The sequence below is a fragment of the Arachis duranensis genome, chromosome 1 (assembly GCF_000817695.3).
Source record: "Arachis duranensis cultivar V14167 chromosome 1, aradu.V14167.gnm2.J7QH, whole genome shotgun sequence".
Taxonomy (NCBI): Eukaryota; Viridiplantae; Streptophyta; class Magnoliopsida; order Fabales; family Fabaceae; genus Arachis; species Arachis duranensis.
In genome coordinates this window covers 100,464,591-100,480,558 of record NC_029772.3, presented here as the reverse complement: position 1 = coordinate 100,480,558, position 15,968 = coordinate 100,464,591, and the positions used below count along the sequence as shown (strand labels likewise).

The 15,968-nt window shown below is 32.7% G+C and overlaps 1 long non-coding RNA gene and 1 other non-coding gene across 2 annotated transcripts; both read right to left on the bottom strand.

The window, feature by feature from the left end:
• Positions 1-3,712: 3,712 nt before the first annotated feature.
• On the bottom strand, positions 3,713-4,213 carry LOC127741570 (uncharacterized). The gene is made up of 3 exons (XR_008002693.1): positions 4,050-4,213; positions 3,811-3,895; positions 3,713-3,750 (listed from the first exon to the last, which is right to left on the bottom strand). It is a non-coding gene; the product is annotated as an uncharacterized LOC127741570 (long non-coding RNA).
• A 795-nt stretch (positions 4,214-5,008) lies between these two features.
• TRNAF-GAA (transfer RNA phenylalanine (anticodon GAA)) lies at positions 5,009-5,081 on the bottom strand. Its single transcript has one exon. It is a non-coding gene; the product is annotated as a tRNA-Phe (tRNA).
• Positions 5,082-15,968: the final 10,887 nt, after the last annotated feature.

Below are 15,968 nucleotides of genomic sequence, written 5' to 3'. Positions count from 1 at the left end.
GGTTTAGAGTTTTCTTATCTTACCCACAGATTAATTAGACAAAACCTTATACTTATCCACCGCTAGAGTACTCTTAAACCATCAAAATTATAAAATCTCTCAATACCAAGGACTCAAATCACAAAACTGAAAAGGGGAGAACTGGGCACAAAATCAAAATTTCCTTACCAAATTGTTGGGTGTATTTTATAGAGAATTTCGAGACGAATACATGACTACTGACAGCTCCTCAATTGGAGGGCCATAAGGATGATTTGGACTTGGAAACTGGGTGATCGTTAGGTTGTTGAGGCTCCAAATACTAGATCAAGAACAATATATATCCTAACCAAATAGGCACATATCTAAAGTATTATGAAAATAGAGATACATCTAAGTTTTTAATGTGATTATTGGGTCTTCTCTTTCATTTGTTTTAAATTTAAAAAAATTATATTTCTCTTCTAATAAATTAAAACAGAATAGTCACACATTTAAATAGAAAAAAAATATGAAAAAATATGCAAAAAGTTGTTTAATGGGGTTATTCTTTTCTTTTCTTTTTTTTTATGTGATAGCTGAAGAAATTCACGAATAAACGGAAGTAAAAATAAAAAAAAAGTGAAGACAAACATGTGACAAGGAAAAAATGTGAAGATGAAAAAGGAAAAAAAATTAAAACAATGACGAATAAGTGAAAAAAAAAAAGAACAGAGAATGAAATACAATATAATGATGAAGGTTGGGAGTTAGAAGAAAGTTCAAATTGTTGACATGAAAAAGTAACATAAAAAAAAACGAACACAATTTGATTAGCATATGCTTCCTTTCTAGGCCTGTACAGTGTAGAATTACAAAGGTAGAGTCAACAGACAAAGTATATGTCAATCATCACAAAGGTGACTAAAATTCAAGGGAGAGCAAGGAAACCAAAAAAGGAGTCCCAATAAATTCTTTTGTTGAGAAGGTAAATGAAAAAAAAAATGAATACAAAATTGTGCAAGAGTATGAAATATTTCCACACAGATTGACTACATAATTAAGTTAGCTGTTGATTTCTAGTAAGGAGCATTAAAAATAGACGAATTCATACCTTTTCGCAATTACTTGTAATATGCAAAACAAAGCAGTCGATCCTTCTTTCATCTGACACAGTCGCATAACATGAGTGGCAAGTTTTAACTGCCCTGCAATGAAGGAGTGTAAATTTTCCAACACTACTTTAGAAGAATTAGTATATACAGAAACAGCAAAAGCAGGATTCATAAAGAAGATACATATATGTTTACCAATATTAGAGACCATATCTTGGGTTCATTGATCAAATGATTAACATTTTTGTATAATAGTTTCTCAAAAATTGATAGAGTTATCATTTGTTTTAATTTGTCAGTAAAACTTAGTTCAAATAAATAAACTAAAAGTTAAGATTTGAGCTAAGTATTTTTTTTTTTCATTTCTCTCTCCCTTCCACACTCACTTCATATAAAAAAGAGATAAGCATGAATGAAACGTGTTTTAAAGTTGAACCCTGTTTAGGATTCTCTGAAGTGAAAAAGTTAGTGGGACCTTAACTTTGGATCAATACAGTAAATTTTTTTGAACCGTGAAAGCCATCAAATTAATACGAAGGTAGATCTTTTGAGGATCCCAATCCTTCGAACCCATCCAAAACCAAATTTTCAACACATGCAACATTAGATGGACTTTTCTCAATTCTGAATTGGATTATTTCCTAGAGAATGGATTCACCACCTCTTAAGGAAGGCTCCTCCTGAACGTATTTGATAAATAGAAGTAATGCTGCATCAATGCCTTTCAAGTGGAATTCAAGCTCAAGGAGGCTCTGCTGGCTTCAATGCGAACTTGCCACATTGCCTTCAAATCCTTAAAAGGCTTCACAAGTTCATACACACGATCCTGTCGAAATCTCAAAGTGTTAAATATTTTCAGTCCTCCTTTGGATAAAAGAGGTGAAGAGTAATAAGAAAACACTTACAAGAGGAATGAACCTTGACAGCTTTAGAGCAATCTGAGCCAATGTCCGAATATAACTGATAGTCAAGATTCCATTGTAGCTGGGCATGAGGCTGGCACAAAATACTTTAAGAATGTAAAATATCCTTAAAAGTAACATGGATAAATCCAACCTACTCATAAAGAGATGACAATAGGAGGATACTCTGTCATCAAGAAGTCAGAAAAGAAGAAATTGTTAAAATTATTAGTGAAAAAAGTGAGAGCCTTGAAAGATCAACAATAATGCACACATTAAGTCGATCAACCTATGCAATGATTATTAGTCTTCATTTGCGAATTCTGATTCCAACTATAAACTAAAAGCGAGGATTATTCTGGAAAAGAAACTAATTTTGGATAAACTATACTTGGATTAAAAGAAACATATAAAATGCTTCGATAAAAAGAAATAAATTACGGTCCAAAATTATAGTTTTAAGCTAAAAATAATACCTCTAATAATGGCAAGGAATTTTTTGAAAAATTTAATTATAAGCAAAAGCTAGTTATTTTAGAATTATGATATTTTTATTACCAAATTAAATAAGTATCAAATCTTATGAAATATAAACAAATAGTTTCTTTCCCTTTAATGTATTATGCAACTTTTTTCACATCCCACGACAAGATTACTTCAAACTTAATATTAATTGATTTTCACGCAAACAATAGAAGTGCTTAAGTTTATAGATAGTAAAAGTAACAAATGATACGATGTAAGCATGGTAATCATGGAAGTGCAAGAGTAACAGTCCATGAACCTGTTTCCCAAATTCAATCTCGCCAACCGACTGAACCAGTGCAGCAAGCCAGAAGACATCTGAGTAAGGGTTCCCATTGTTGTCATTGTACTGTAAAGTTTAGGAGAGAAATGACATCAACAATGAAGCTACAAAACTTTTATATAAACCAAAAGAAAGTACACTTTTTAAAAAGATAAAAAGTGTCATTGCCCACACAACTTGCATCATGAAACCAAAGAAGAATTATTAACAATAGAACTAGAAGTAACAAAAAATGATTCAGTACAACAGCTTTAAAGAGCAAAGAATAGATATAATTAACATAAGTTAAAATGATTTCATTTGTTGGCAACCTCTATGCCTGCAAAGACACAGATAATATCAACAATTAATACTCAATTTAACTCCCATCAAATTGGAGAATACAATTCAGTTCATACAAATTTCCTTGTTTTCATGATTATGAGTCTATCTTATCAAGAATTCAAGATACTCAGAGGAATATATATTATATACAGATAACATAAACCATAAATAACTGAGCTTTCAAACGTTCTTTTTACATAATTGCTTAAGTAAGCTATCCCCCAAACTGGCCTTTTGCTGTACAGCCAAATAGACCGGGAAAAAAATTTGAACATTTGACAAGATGTATAACATATCGTAGGCACCTTTAAAAGGATTTTGTATACACCTTCAGGATGAATTCCACTTCATGGAAGCAAACTTAAGTTAAACTTAGAAGAAGGAATTGATACAACCAACAGAAAATAAGCAATCTCCTTCAATAGTTGTAAAACAAATTCGAGACAATCTTTAAAGTGTGTATTTTCATTAATTGTCTTGTCTCAGCTCAATATGCTAGGTAAATAAATTAGCCTTTGTACAGATCAGACTATCCCAAAAGTTAACACAAACCTTGTATCTACAATACCGCGCCTCATTATTACCCAAATATTTCTTAATAAAAAATCTGTCAAGAAACCAGAAAGCCCGTCCAAAAGCCATTCTGAAAATAAGCATTCAGCCATAAGTTGGAGAAAACAGGTTTTAGTAAGTACTAAGTTACCATCATCTGGTCCCTCGGGAGTGATATATACACCAAACCATTGTCTTGCAAGAGCATATGCAAGTTTTATCCTTGTATCAATGGTCTGTCAGAACAAGCACTAGTGCTGATCAATAAAGCATGCAAAACAGCCAAACTTCATGCAGGAAATTCACGTGTGAAAGGAAAAGCAGTTCACCATTCCCTCAAAAGAATCTGATTAAAAAAAAGGAACAAAAGAAGTATAGTAGTAAGCTAACCTGGTCGATAAGCTTTTCATCAAACAAAACTTGAGAACTAAATATATTCATAGATGCTCCTAAACTCATTGAAGAAACTGCCATCTCTGGCTCTATGAAAACTTGTTTATAAGAGTTAAATGGGAAGTCTGCAGAAAGATAATCCTATAGAAGCTGCTCGCCAATAAAATAAAAACATCCAATCATTATACAAATTAAAAAACTATATATATTTCAGGCAAGAAAATTGCAAGTATCGCAAGTTAAACCTGAAGGCGCTATGAAAATATTCCACTGTATTCCGCATCTTTGACAGATTAGGTAGCAAACACATATGTGATATAAGACTGAATTGGTGATCAGGAAGAATTTCAAATGGGGCTACAGCCAAAGATATCCACCTTGCAGCAACTGGAACATCCAATTTATATACATATGTTTTCCGAGGAGGATTATCCAATTTATATACATATGCTTAAAACCTGAACAAGAAAGGAGATTCAAACATACAAATTTAACAGTGCAACGCATACAAGATAGAGATAGTTTCTTCGAACAAAGGAAGACAATTTCGAGTGAAATCTAAGTGAGAGAATCTGAATCTGTATTACAATTATTGTTACAGCTCAGGGGCAGAGAAGTCATTCCAATCTTAAGTTAGTTTCACTTTCTCTAACTGATCTAATTCTAAACTGCCTACACCTTCTAGAATTAAGGCTCAGCTCACTCAATTAGGATGTAAGGCTTTTTTACAATTTTAATCATTGTGGTTCTGGTCTAAGGTAGCATCAACCAAAGAAAAATATCAACAGAAATAACAGAAATCTCACTTTCCCCTTTTATTTGTGTGTCATGGAAGCTGTACACACAGTGTTAAGCTGCTTCATAATATTGTGAAAGGCAAGAGAAAAATCATGAAACTAAAAAAGGCATGCCCCATAGGAACCACAGTTTAATAAATCCTCAACCCTAGAGATGCATGCGGTGAGCATGGATTGAACATGCAACCTTCAGATCTTCAATCTAATGCTCTCCCAACTAAGCTATCACCGCAATTAATGCACCACCAGCAGTGCAGAGTTGTATTCTGAGTGAAGGTAACCCACAAATCATACACCACCCAGAGTTATACCATGATGACAATTTGTTTAGAACATATTATCCCAAGAAAAAGGAAAACAAGAAAGAAGAAAGAATGAAGGTTGTATTCAATCCAATCCAAATAGGAAGAGGAGAAAAATGAAAATCTGTAGTCTCAATCCTCAGATTTTTTACATCAGGCAATGCACAATCCAACATATACAATTACATGCATCTCATGACAGATTACAGTTCCTTCTTAAAGCTATTTCAAGAATCTAATAAACAAATATTGAAAGGTTGGAGAACCACAATTACAAAACAAAGTTCCAGCAGCATATTTCCCTGTCCAGACACATCATAAAATTCAACGCAATTAGGTTGCGGAAAAGTGTCCTTAAGTTTATCCCATTTTACAAATCTTAGGTTCTTTCAATGAAGCCTACAACTATGGCAACAAAGCTTTTTTTCAACTAGGTAGGTACAGGTGACTACATAAACTAAATGACGTCTTTTGTATCCTAGCACTGAAAGTCAACTTGATTAAAGACTGAACAGTCATGAATTTTTGTCCTTATACTCACATCTCTGCCAATGACTCAAAGTAATTGACTTTGCTGCATACTGTGTGGGTCTACACTCTCACAAAATTCACCAATGCATGTCCATTAAACATTCTTAATAATACTCCTCAGATGATGTTTATTCCTAGAATTTGTTTGATCATAGTCATATTCCTTTCCATTGTAACCATATTTCATATGCAGATAATAATACTGAGTTCTTGGAGGTTGAAACTGGAATCGTGAAAGGCTTTCAAGGACTCCATTTCCCTTGACCCAAATGAAACACTTGCAGATTGGATTGAAATCCACCCTCATTGCAACTGATTTAACATTCAATGTGACCCTTCTTCAAGCCTTCAAGTTCTTGATACTTCAAATTCATTTACTGGTCATATTTCTTATCAGTTAAGTCATTGCACTCAACTCACTCAACTTAGTCTCTTTGAGAATTCTCTCTCAAGTCCAATCCCTCCCGAGTTAGGAAACTTGAAAAGATTGCAGTATTTGGATTAGGAACTAACTTCTTGAATGGAACCCTTCCTGAGAGCATATTCAACATCATTTGAGTTGTATGAAAATCACTTGACTGGAAGTATTTCCCTTGAATCAGGTGAAATTCTTCCAGACACATTGATGTGCTTCATAATTTGAAATTTCTAATCTTGAATTACAACCATTACATGGTTCCATCCCTCCTAGCATTATCAATTGTACTATCCTGGTAAATGTAAGTTTATCTTTAAATTCATTCACTGAAAAAATTCCTTAGGGCTGTTTTAGGAGGGCTAATCTTACTTTCAAACCTGGCATTCAAAACAATATCAGTTGAGATAACGGATTCTATCTCATATCCTGATATGTTTTTATACTTGGACCTCCATGATAACAAGCTTCATGGTTTATTCCAAGAAGCATTGGGAAGCTTAATAAGCTTGTGATGTTGGATCTCTCTCACAACCACCTCAGAGGATCAATTCCTAGTGATGTCATTCATTGCACACTTCAAACACAAGCAGAAGTATCTCAACCTTTCTTACAACAACTTTGCTGGAAGTGTTTCAAAGGAGTTGGGCATGTTGGAAATGGTACAGGCCATTGATATTTCAAACAATTATCTTTGAGGTGTCAATCCCAAGAGAATTGCCAAGTGCAGAAATCTGTTCAATCTTGATTTTTCCAGAAACAAGATTTCAGGTTTGATTTTGGTAGAAGGTTTTAGTCACATGGACTTGCTTGCAAACTTGAACCTTTTAAGAAACCATATAGATGGTCAAATCCCTGAAGTCTTGGCACAACTTGAGCATCTCGCATCCATAGATCTTTCTTAGAATAACTTGAAGGGAACACAATTCCTCATGGCTTTGCCAATCTTTCCAAGCAGATGTAACTTGAAGGCCCTGAGGCTGAGCCAACAAATGGAACATTTTCACATATCAATGCATCTAATATGAAGGGAAATCAGAATCTTTGCAGAGCAAAATTCTTAAGGCCATGCAGAGAAGGTAATAATCATGTTTTATCCAAGAAGAGCACAGCTACTAGTGCTTGTGACTTTGATTCTCAATCGAAACAACAAACTTTGCAATTATAAGCTACTAGTGCTTGTGACTTTGATTCTCAATCGAAACAACAAACTTTGCAATTATAAGCAAAGGGAGAGTAGTGAGAATCAAGAACCAAATTGCATGTCAGTATTAGCTCTCAAAAGATTCAGCTACTAGCACGGACATCATCATTGGCGCTAGTAGTTTGAGGACAATTTACAAGGGCCAACTTGAACAAGGCCAGATTATAGCTATCAAAAGATTGGATTTGCATCAATTCTATGCAAACACTAATAAGATCTTCAAAACAGAACCCAACACCTTGAGCCAGTTGATAACAATATTATCTTGCTCATTCAAAATGAAGGCTACCTTTGGATTTGTCATCATTGTTTCATTTTATAAGTATCTGCATTGGTTTTCTAATATATTTTCTTATGAAGGCTACCTTTGGATTCTTTGAGTCTCAAATGTTTCATTTCCAACAGATCTAGGAACTTTAATTTTGTACATGGTTTCTTAGCACCAACAAGGGGATGTACAAAAACACCTCAACTAGTCAAGCTTTTAATCATCAGTAGTCTATACAATTTTGCATACCCAACCTAATGATTTTAGAATATTCCCAATTCCCATATATGTTAGTATGTAACTTGTGTGTATTAGGAGTATAGAATGAGCACACTTAATACTGACTCTTCTTAAATTGAAGAGATATTTTCTCAATTTGCAACATCCAAAAATGAAGCAAGCAAGACTACATTCTATTATTTTCATGATTGGCTTTTTATTATGTTAGCATATTTTCCATCTCATACTCATGACTTCTCTCTCAGTGTCTTTCACTTAATAATTAAATATACATCACTCTCTTCCATTCCAACCATATATTTGCATAAAAAACAATCCCTAAACCGTTATTGTGACACCCTAATATGTTTTCCATGTTCACTCCCCCCATAATTAACTAGATTGTATTTCCACCTTTTTCGATTATAAAAGCAACACATGTATCATCAGTTCATTTTTTAGGTAGCGAGTATATCATTCCACCGACTTCTCAAATGATAAAAGTAATGTATACCATTCCTTTATTTCAAATTAGATCAAGTATGCAATATCTCAAATGTTTCGGATTATAAAAGCTATCTGTTCAAATCAAATTGGGTCAACTACATCATGTCAAATTTTGGATCAAGTATGTCATGCCACCTTTTCAATTCATAAAGGCAATGTATACAATTCTTTACTTCAAATTGGGTCAAATATGTAATTTCAAAATTTTCACATCATAAAAGCTATCTTTAAGATCAAATTGGGTCAAGTACATCATATCACCTTCTTATATCATAAAAGCAACCTATACCATCCTTATTTTAAATTGGGTCTAAGTATTATATATCAATCTTTAAGTATGATTACCATCATTAATCCTTCTCTTTTATCCTTCTCTTTTTCAAGGAGCAAAACATTTTTATTTAATATGTTCAGCAGATGAACAATGCAAAAAATCATGACCAAATCATATTAGTCAAACCATATTTTTCTACAATCAAGCTGTTAAAAAAAAATCATGGGTCAAAGTCAAACACTACACGTCTACACCAACTTCAAGATGCCTTTAGTATTGGGTCTTCAAGAAGCTAAATTGGATAGACAACATGCATCAATCTCTAAAGATTGTCTACACCATAGGAATTCCTCCTACTCCTCTATACTGCAGTTTGCAGTATTCCATCCACAATCATAGATTTGCATAAAAAACAGCACTTAAACCCCATGTCATTTAACACCCTAACATGCTTCCCATATTCAAGCCCACGTAATCTGTTCCCAGCGCCAGCATAAATTCAGTATATCATATTATAACATTATAAACTTTAGGGTCAAGTATAGATATCACCATCCTGTCGAACAAAAGAAACTAACACCATTTATTTTAGGGTCAAGTATAGATATCACCATCCTCTCAGACAAAAGAAACTAACACCATTTATTTCAGATTTCCATCCTTTCCGATTATAAAAGCCACACATGTCATCCAATGGACAATTTCAATTTTTGGGTCAAGTAGATCATGTCCCCTTTATTCTTATATCATAAAAGCAGACGCATATCATCTTTTATTTCAAATTGGGTCCAAGTATATTGCATCTCAATCTTTTCAAGATCATAAAAGCAACCGTATATCACCCTTTTTTTTAAACTGGGTTCAAGTATGTCATATCTCCATCTTTTCAAGATCATAAAAGCCATGCAAACGTATATCACCTTTTTTTCAAATTGGGTCCAAGTATGTCATATCTCGATCTTTTTAAGATCATAAAAGCCATGTTTACCATCATTCATCATAAAAGCAAACGTATATCACCCTTTTTCCAAATTGGGTCCAATTATATCGTATCTCGATCTTTTCAAGATCATAAAAGCCACGTTGTACCATCATTCATCCTCCTCTTTTATCCGGGCTTGGAACCGGCTATGTAAAAATTTTTGCAACAAAGTTTTACATAGGCAGAGTTATGAATGCCATGCGTACCAGGTTTCATAACGATCCAAAAATTTGGGTGTATTAACATTTCTTTTAACACGTTCAAAAGAGTCATGCATATAATAGCAGAGTTCTACCATGCCATCAAATCAACTAATTTGTTTATCCCACGAATGACTTTTAGTCACATTGATATCCAACATTTTTTTTAATAGTTACAAACTCACCCCACAATTCTTTTCAAATTCAAATGTTAAAACAAATTTTTTTCGAATGAAAAATACAAAAACTTTTTAAAAGATATGCAGAGGAATTGTTTTATGTAGTTAGATAGAAGATATGCTTATGAAGTGATCATCAAAAGTAATTGATAAGAAAAAATACAAGTGTCGTCTTTCTTGAACAGAGGCATGTAGCTGAAAGAGTATACCAACACTGAATATTGCACTCTTTAGTGGAAAAAACAGTAAGCTAAGTCACCTTAGTGTACAATGATTAGATATACCATATTGTATCACAACTCTGATCTATGTGAATAGAAACCAATATCCATAATACAGTGAGAAATTAAACGTGATACGCATATAAAAAGTAATGGAAATATTTGATAATAAAAAAATTAGTCAAAAATAGTTAAATTTATCTTATTTAATATTCATTCTTCATTGTTGTAACAATTAATGAATGTTCTGTTTTTTTTTTATTCCCCTAGTATTACCAAAATTAGCAAAGCTACTAATAATAAGAGGGAATATATAGATAGATAGATGGAACAAACCTTGAGCAGCAGCAATAACAACGTCTCTTTGGGAGTCCCTTAGAATGAGTTGGAGCCTAGTTTTGTAATGTGGATGAGACACATAGAAATCATGGATACACATTCTGATGCTGTTCAAACCCATCTTTCCAACCATTGCTCCACCAACATCAAGCACTGCTCCCACTTTCACTACTCTTGTTGGAAGTGTTGTTGCACCACTACTGTTTTCTTTGACCCATCACTACTATTGCTAACACACCAAAGAACCACACTTAGCCATAATTCTTTGACCCATCACTACTATTGCTAACACACAAATTTATTCAATTTTGTTTAAAAGATATGCTTACCCATAATTCTTAGCGAAGACTGAAATCACAGTTGCTGGAAGCTGTGCTTTGATCACCAAACCTTAAAACACAAATGCCAAGAAGTAACATGTTGCAGTAGTAGTGATAAAACTATACCAAATATTATTACAACAGTGCTTAGCCCAACATATGTAAATAAGTTCAACAATTGATGCACAATAAATCAGTAAATTCACATTGCAACTACGGTATTTTAAAAATATAAACAGTTCAAGATCCTTTGATGAGAGAGTTTTGCAAGAGCAGTAGGTTCCACTTCCACCTGTTCATGGGTAGCATGAAAGACAAAGAAGAAGAAAGAAAATTAGCATCTAGACAATCAGTAATCCACTTAATACTTAGTGCAATGAAAAACATGTTAACAACACAACTAACGAACTACTTTACCACCTGAGAATCACCAAGAGTAAATTGATGATACTGACTCTACTAAAATTGACAATGTAGGTGTAAAGCTTGACCACCCCGAAGGCCCCAACTTCCATTCAGTACACAAGAGTTCTTTACAACAATGCAAAATTAAAGAGACCCCCTATTTTTTTTCTTTTGTATCTAAATTTTAAAACATTTAAAAAATACCATTGCTTAATGTCAAAACACCAAAGCTTCAATTTGTCTTGTAACAATAAAAAAGCAAAATGGAAGAAACTCTAGAATAGAAACTTCTTGATTCTTGAAGAATTGCCATTAACTAACTTATGATGCAGCGGAAAAGTTTCATTTTTTTCAAAAAAATTCCATTATAACGTGCAAGAAAAAGAACAAAAGAAAGATACCCTCTTCATCCTCCTTCTCGTTGATGATAAGTCTTGCCTTCTTCAAAGATGAGAAGGTTGTAGGTAAAAATATAACCATCGACGCATCCATGGGGACTCATCAACAGCATTATTCTACTTCTGAAAACACACCAACATTTTTGTTTCCAAAACAGTTATGATCTTGTACAATTGAAAAGGAAAACAAAACAGAAAAGGGAGAGAAAGATAGAGAGATGAATGAAGAATAATTCACCTTGAAATCCTTGATTCTTGAGGCATTGCCATTAACTAACTAATAATGCAGCGGAAAAGTTTTTTTTTTTTTCAAGAAAATCCATTATAACGTGCAAGAAAAAGAAAAAGAAAAAGAACAAAAGAAAGATACCCTCTTCATGATACTTCATCTTCCTTCTCGTTGATGATAAGACTTAGCTTCTTAAAAAATGAGAGGCTTGTAGGTAAAAATATAAACGCCGACGCATTGATGGGGATCCATCAACAGCAACAGCTTCTTTCCCACCATTATTCTGCTTCTGAAAACGCATCAGCATCTTTTGTTTCCAAAACAGTTAAGAACTGCTACAATTGTGAAAGTAAAACAAGACAGAAAAGGGAAAGGAAGATAGAGTGATGATTGATGAAAGAAGAATAAAGAATAATTCGCCTCGAAATTCTTGAGGAAGCGAGAGAACCGATGCATCGCGCATTGTGAAAGATCAAGAACCAATGGCATCACGAAATGTAAAGAGAGAAAAAAGAACCCTAATGACAATGCTCTAGTTCCTTCACTTGCAATATATCAAGGTGAAAATGATAATGAAAACAGAAGAAAATATTATGCAATTTACGCTAGAGATTAGAGAAGAGTGCTTTTCTTTTTTTAGGTCATGGAAGACGGTTGATTGTTGAACAAAGGATATTAAATTATTTATAGGTCTAGCATTGACGCTAATCCAAGTCGGTGGCTAACTTGTAATTAACACTACTTTAGGACCAACAAAATTGAACTTCTTCGGCCCAACATGACCATTTTACAAAAAAGCTAAAAGTGTGTTTGTTTTTTTTTTTTTTTTTTCAGAGAAAATAGAATTTTTTTTTTCATAAAATTTCTAAAACATAAAATATTAAAAATAAAAACAGAAAATATGAAAATGCAAATCAAATACATCCTAAACTAGTTTACGACGACAATAATAAATTAATAGTGGATTAATCTTTTATTTTTGAGTTGTCAATTTTAGTTTTAGATTTGATCCTTAGAATTTAATTTTTGATATCGTATAAAATAGTTTTATACGTATATCTAATTATGTAGTGTTATATCAATAAAAATATTTTTTTATATTAGTTACGTAAATAATCATATAAAAAAATAGATGCAATTGTTTTACACTGTGAGTGCAATTAAAATTAAACTTTTGATTCTTATACATAAAAAGTTTTGATTTAGATACAAATGTATTTCAATAGCCATATATTTTTAAGTTGTTGTTGCCTTTATTTTGTTTGGTTTTTGGTCCATAAAAAATTATTATGTATGTTTTACGTTTTTATAGAAGTTTGTAAAGATCTTGTATTAGTCTCATTTAAAAGTTTTATATCACAGGGAATTATATTTATCTTTTTCAATTAAAAAATTTGATTAAGAAAACTCACTTCATCAATGCTATAACAAAAAAAAATATTTTCATTGGTTTTTCTTTTTAAATAAATATCTTTCTAAAAATTTTCTTATACATTTTTTGAAAAGGAAAAGAAATTTCCAATTTTTTTTTAATTTTCAAAAACTCTGAATGGGCTGTATATTGGACTGGGACCTCACATTAGTGTTTGGTGTTTGGGCCTAACTTTGATATTTGGGTAAGAGATTTTTTTTTATCTTCTAATGAAAATGTGATATAATGTTCATCCGTCATCCCGCCGCCGTCCTCTGGTTCCCTCGCCGGCGTCATCTGCTTCTGTCGCCACCTCGTCTGCAACACCAAGCGGTATTTTAATTTGTGTTAAATTTCAATGTTAAATTCATAAATTCCGTTGCTAATTATTGCAAAATTCTATTGACTTGTTAAGCGTTAAATTGTATTTTCCCTCACCGTGTTGAGTTTCTTTGAGTTTCAGGGAATGGAGTTCGTTAATACAATAGTTGAAAGCGCAAGGAAAGCTTCGAATAACAACACACGGTGATCAATGTTTGTCTCGCTGCTTCCTTCGTAGTCCTGACTAGTAGATCTTTCAATCAGGAAAAAATAATTGAGGCTCTGGAGACTGAGAAAGCGAATCTTGTAAAATTGAATAAGGATATTAAAAAGATGCTTTAGAATTGGAAGCAGCAGCTTTACACTGAAGCCACCAACGAAGACGCCATCGTCCCGTTGCACAAGCTCAAGGCCATCTACCGTGAAATCCCGCATTCTACACTCGGTAATTTACTTCCTAGTTCCTACCCCTAATTTTGAAGAGTTTAATTTTGATATATTAGTGTAAATTTACAAAGTTATGCAATTACATCCATTATTTTGGACAACCATTTAATGTGAAATAAGTTATTTTTGGTGTTACCTAATTTGGATGCATGCGAAGAACTGCTTGTATAAAAATTAAATTCATTTTTGAAAGCAATTAGATTTGGAATTAGTTTGTATACTAACGTTATAGAAATGTTTTAACTAAAGCAAACATCCAATCATGTATGGATATGATTAGGTAATTAGTTTCAATTAAATTACTTGAATAGTGATTTGATTTACACTCTGTATCTATTTATACTTTGATGAAGTTAAACAAAGAAGTACATATTCCATTGACACTTGGGTAAGCAACTATCAGCATAAAAGCCTCATAGACTTTGGAATTTTGTTAGCTCTGTTGATGTTTAGAATTCAATCAACCTGTCAAAGATGTCAATCCGAATTTTCAATTCAATATGGTTAAAGATGAGAAAAGACAATAAAGAAATAAGAATTCCAAAGATAAGAAAAGGAGAAAGGAGAGAAGAAAGAAGACTAGGATGAATGGAAGAGAAAAGACATAGAGAATGGAGAAAAAAAGGAAGATAAGAAGGAGAAGGAGGAAGAGATGATAGAAGATGATAGAAAAAGTGAAAAACAAAGGATATGAGATGATTTTTATTACATTTCTGTCTTTTTTTTTTTACATTATCATGAAATTTACCCATTATTTGTATATGTACATCTACCATGCATGTCTGCAATTTTTTTTTGTTCATCCTCTCCATGCCTTATTCGTCAAGACATGTACAAATGATGATCATTCAATGTCTCTTGTCATTTTTTTATACTTTTCTTTTTCTTATCCTTCAATTGTTCAATTTGTCTAGCATTTTCAGCAAGTTGAGCCAAGTTATGATATTGTTGATTTACAAGATTCTTTCTAATTCCTTTGTAACCATTTTGACTTCAGAATCTGGAATTGGAGTAAAGCATCTATTTCTCCTGCAAGTGAATCAAAATTAAACTCATTTGATTTTCATAATGTCAGTGTTGTGATAGCTTGCTGAATAGGTTCTTACAATTGTTATCTTGTTTTTTATGTGATTTTTTGTGGTGTTATGAATTCTGTGACATAGGAGCCACTGTTATACATATATCGTTTTTTCTACTATAGATTTAAAAATTTCTGAGAGGGAAAAAAGGACTTATTTCACAAAGCAATTGTGTTGGTATGCCTAATGATAATAAGTTTCTTACTTTTGCTATTTGATTATGAGGCAGTTGAGTAAATGTTAGTTGTCTTTTTATGTCATTTTGATAAGAAATTGATTTGTTCTAAGAACTTATTATCGGTTTCTGATTATTTCATCAACTATTCCCGTGATAGAAATTTCCAGTCAGATAGAAACAATGATATAGTATAAATAGATGGAGAATGATACCAGGACAACGAGGCAACAACATTAGTGCAGTGAACTGTTAAAAGTTAAAACTGTAAAAAAAATTAAAGAAAAATATTGATACACAAATTTCACTCATTAATCATTTAAATTTCAAATCAGAATATGTTCATCTCTAAAATAACATATTTTAATTTGGTTCTCCCCCTAATAATATTATTGCCAGTTTCAAGGCTGCCCCAGTTTTATAATTCTGGTTTGATGCCTAAAATATTATAAAGGATTGCAAAAGCTTGATGTTCGTCATCCAAGTTTGGATTTATAGTGTGAAAGCCAGATTTTCTTTCTGTAATGCGAATTTGGCTACATCATGATTTTTTATTCTTCTTCTACTATTTTATCGCTTCTCCTGGAGATGCTGTGAATGAAGACGCAAATTCATCTAGTCTCAGCAAGTTTATTGTCAGAAATCAGCAAAATTGTTAGCAACTGTGAAAGTTTTGACACTGAAACTCCAGAA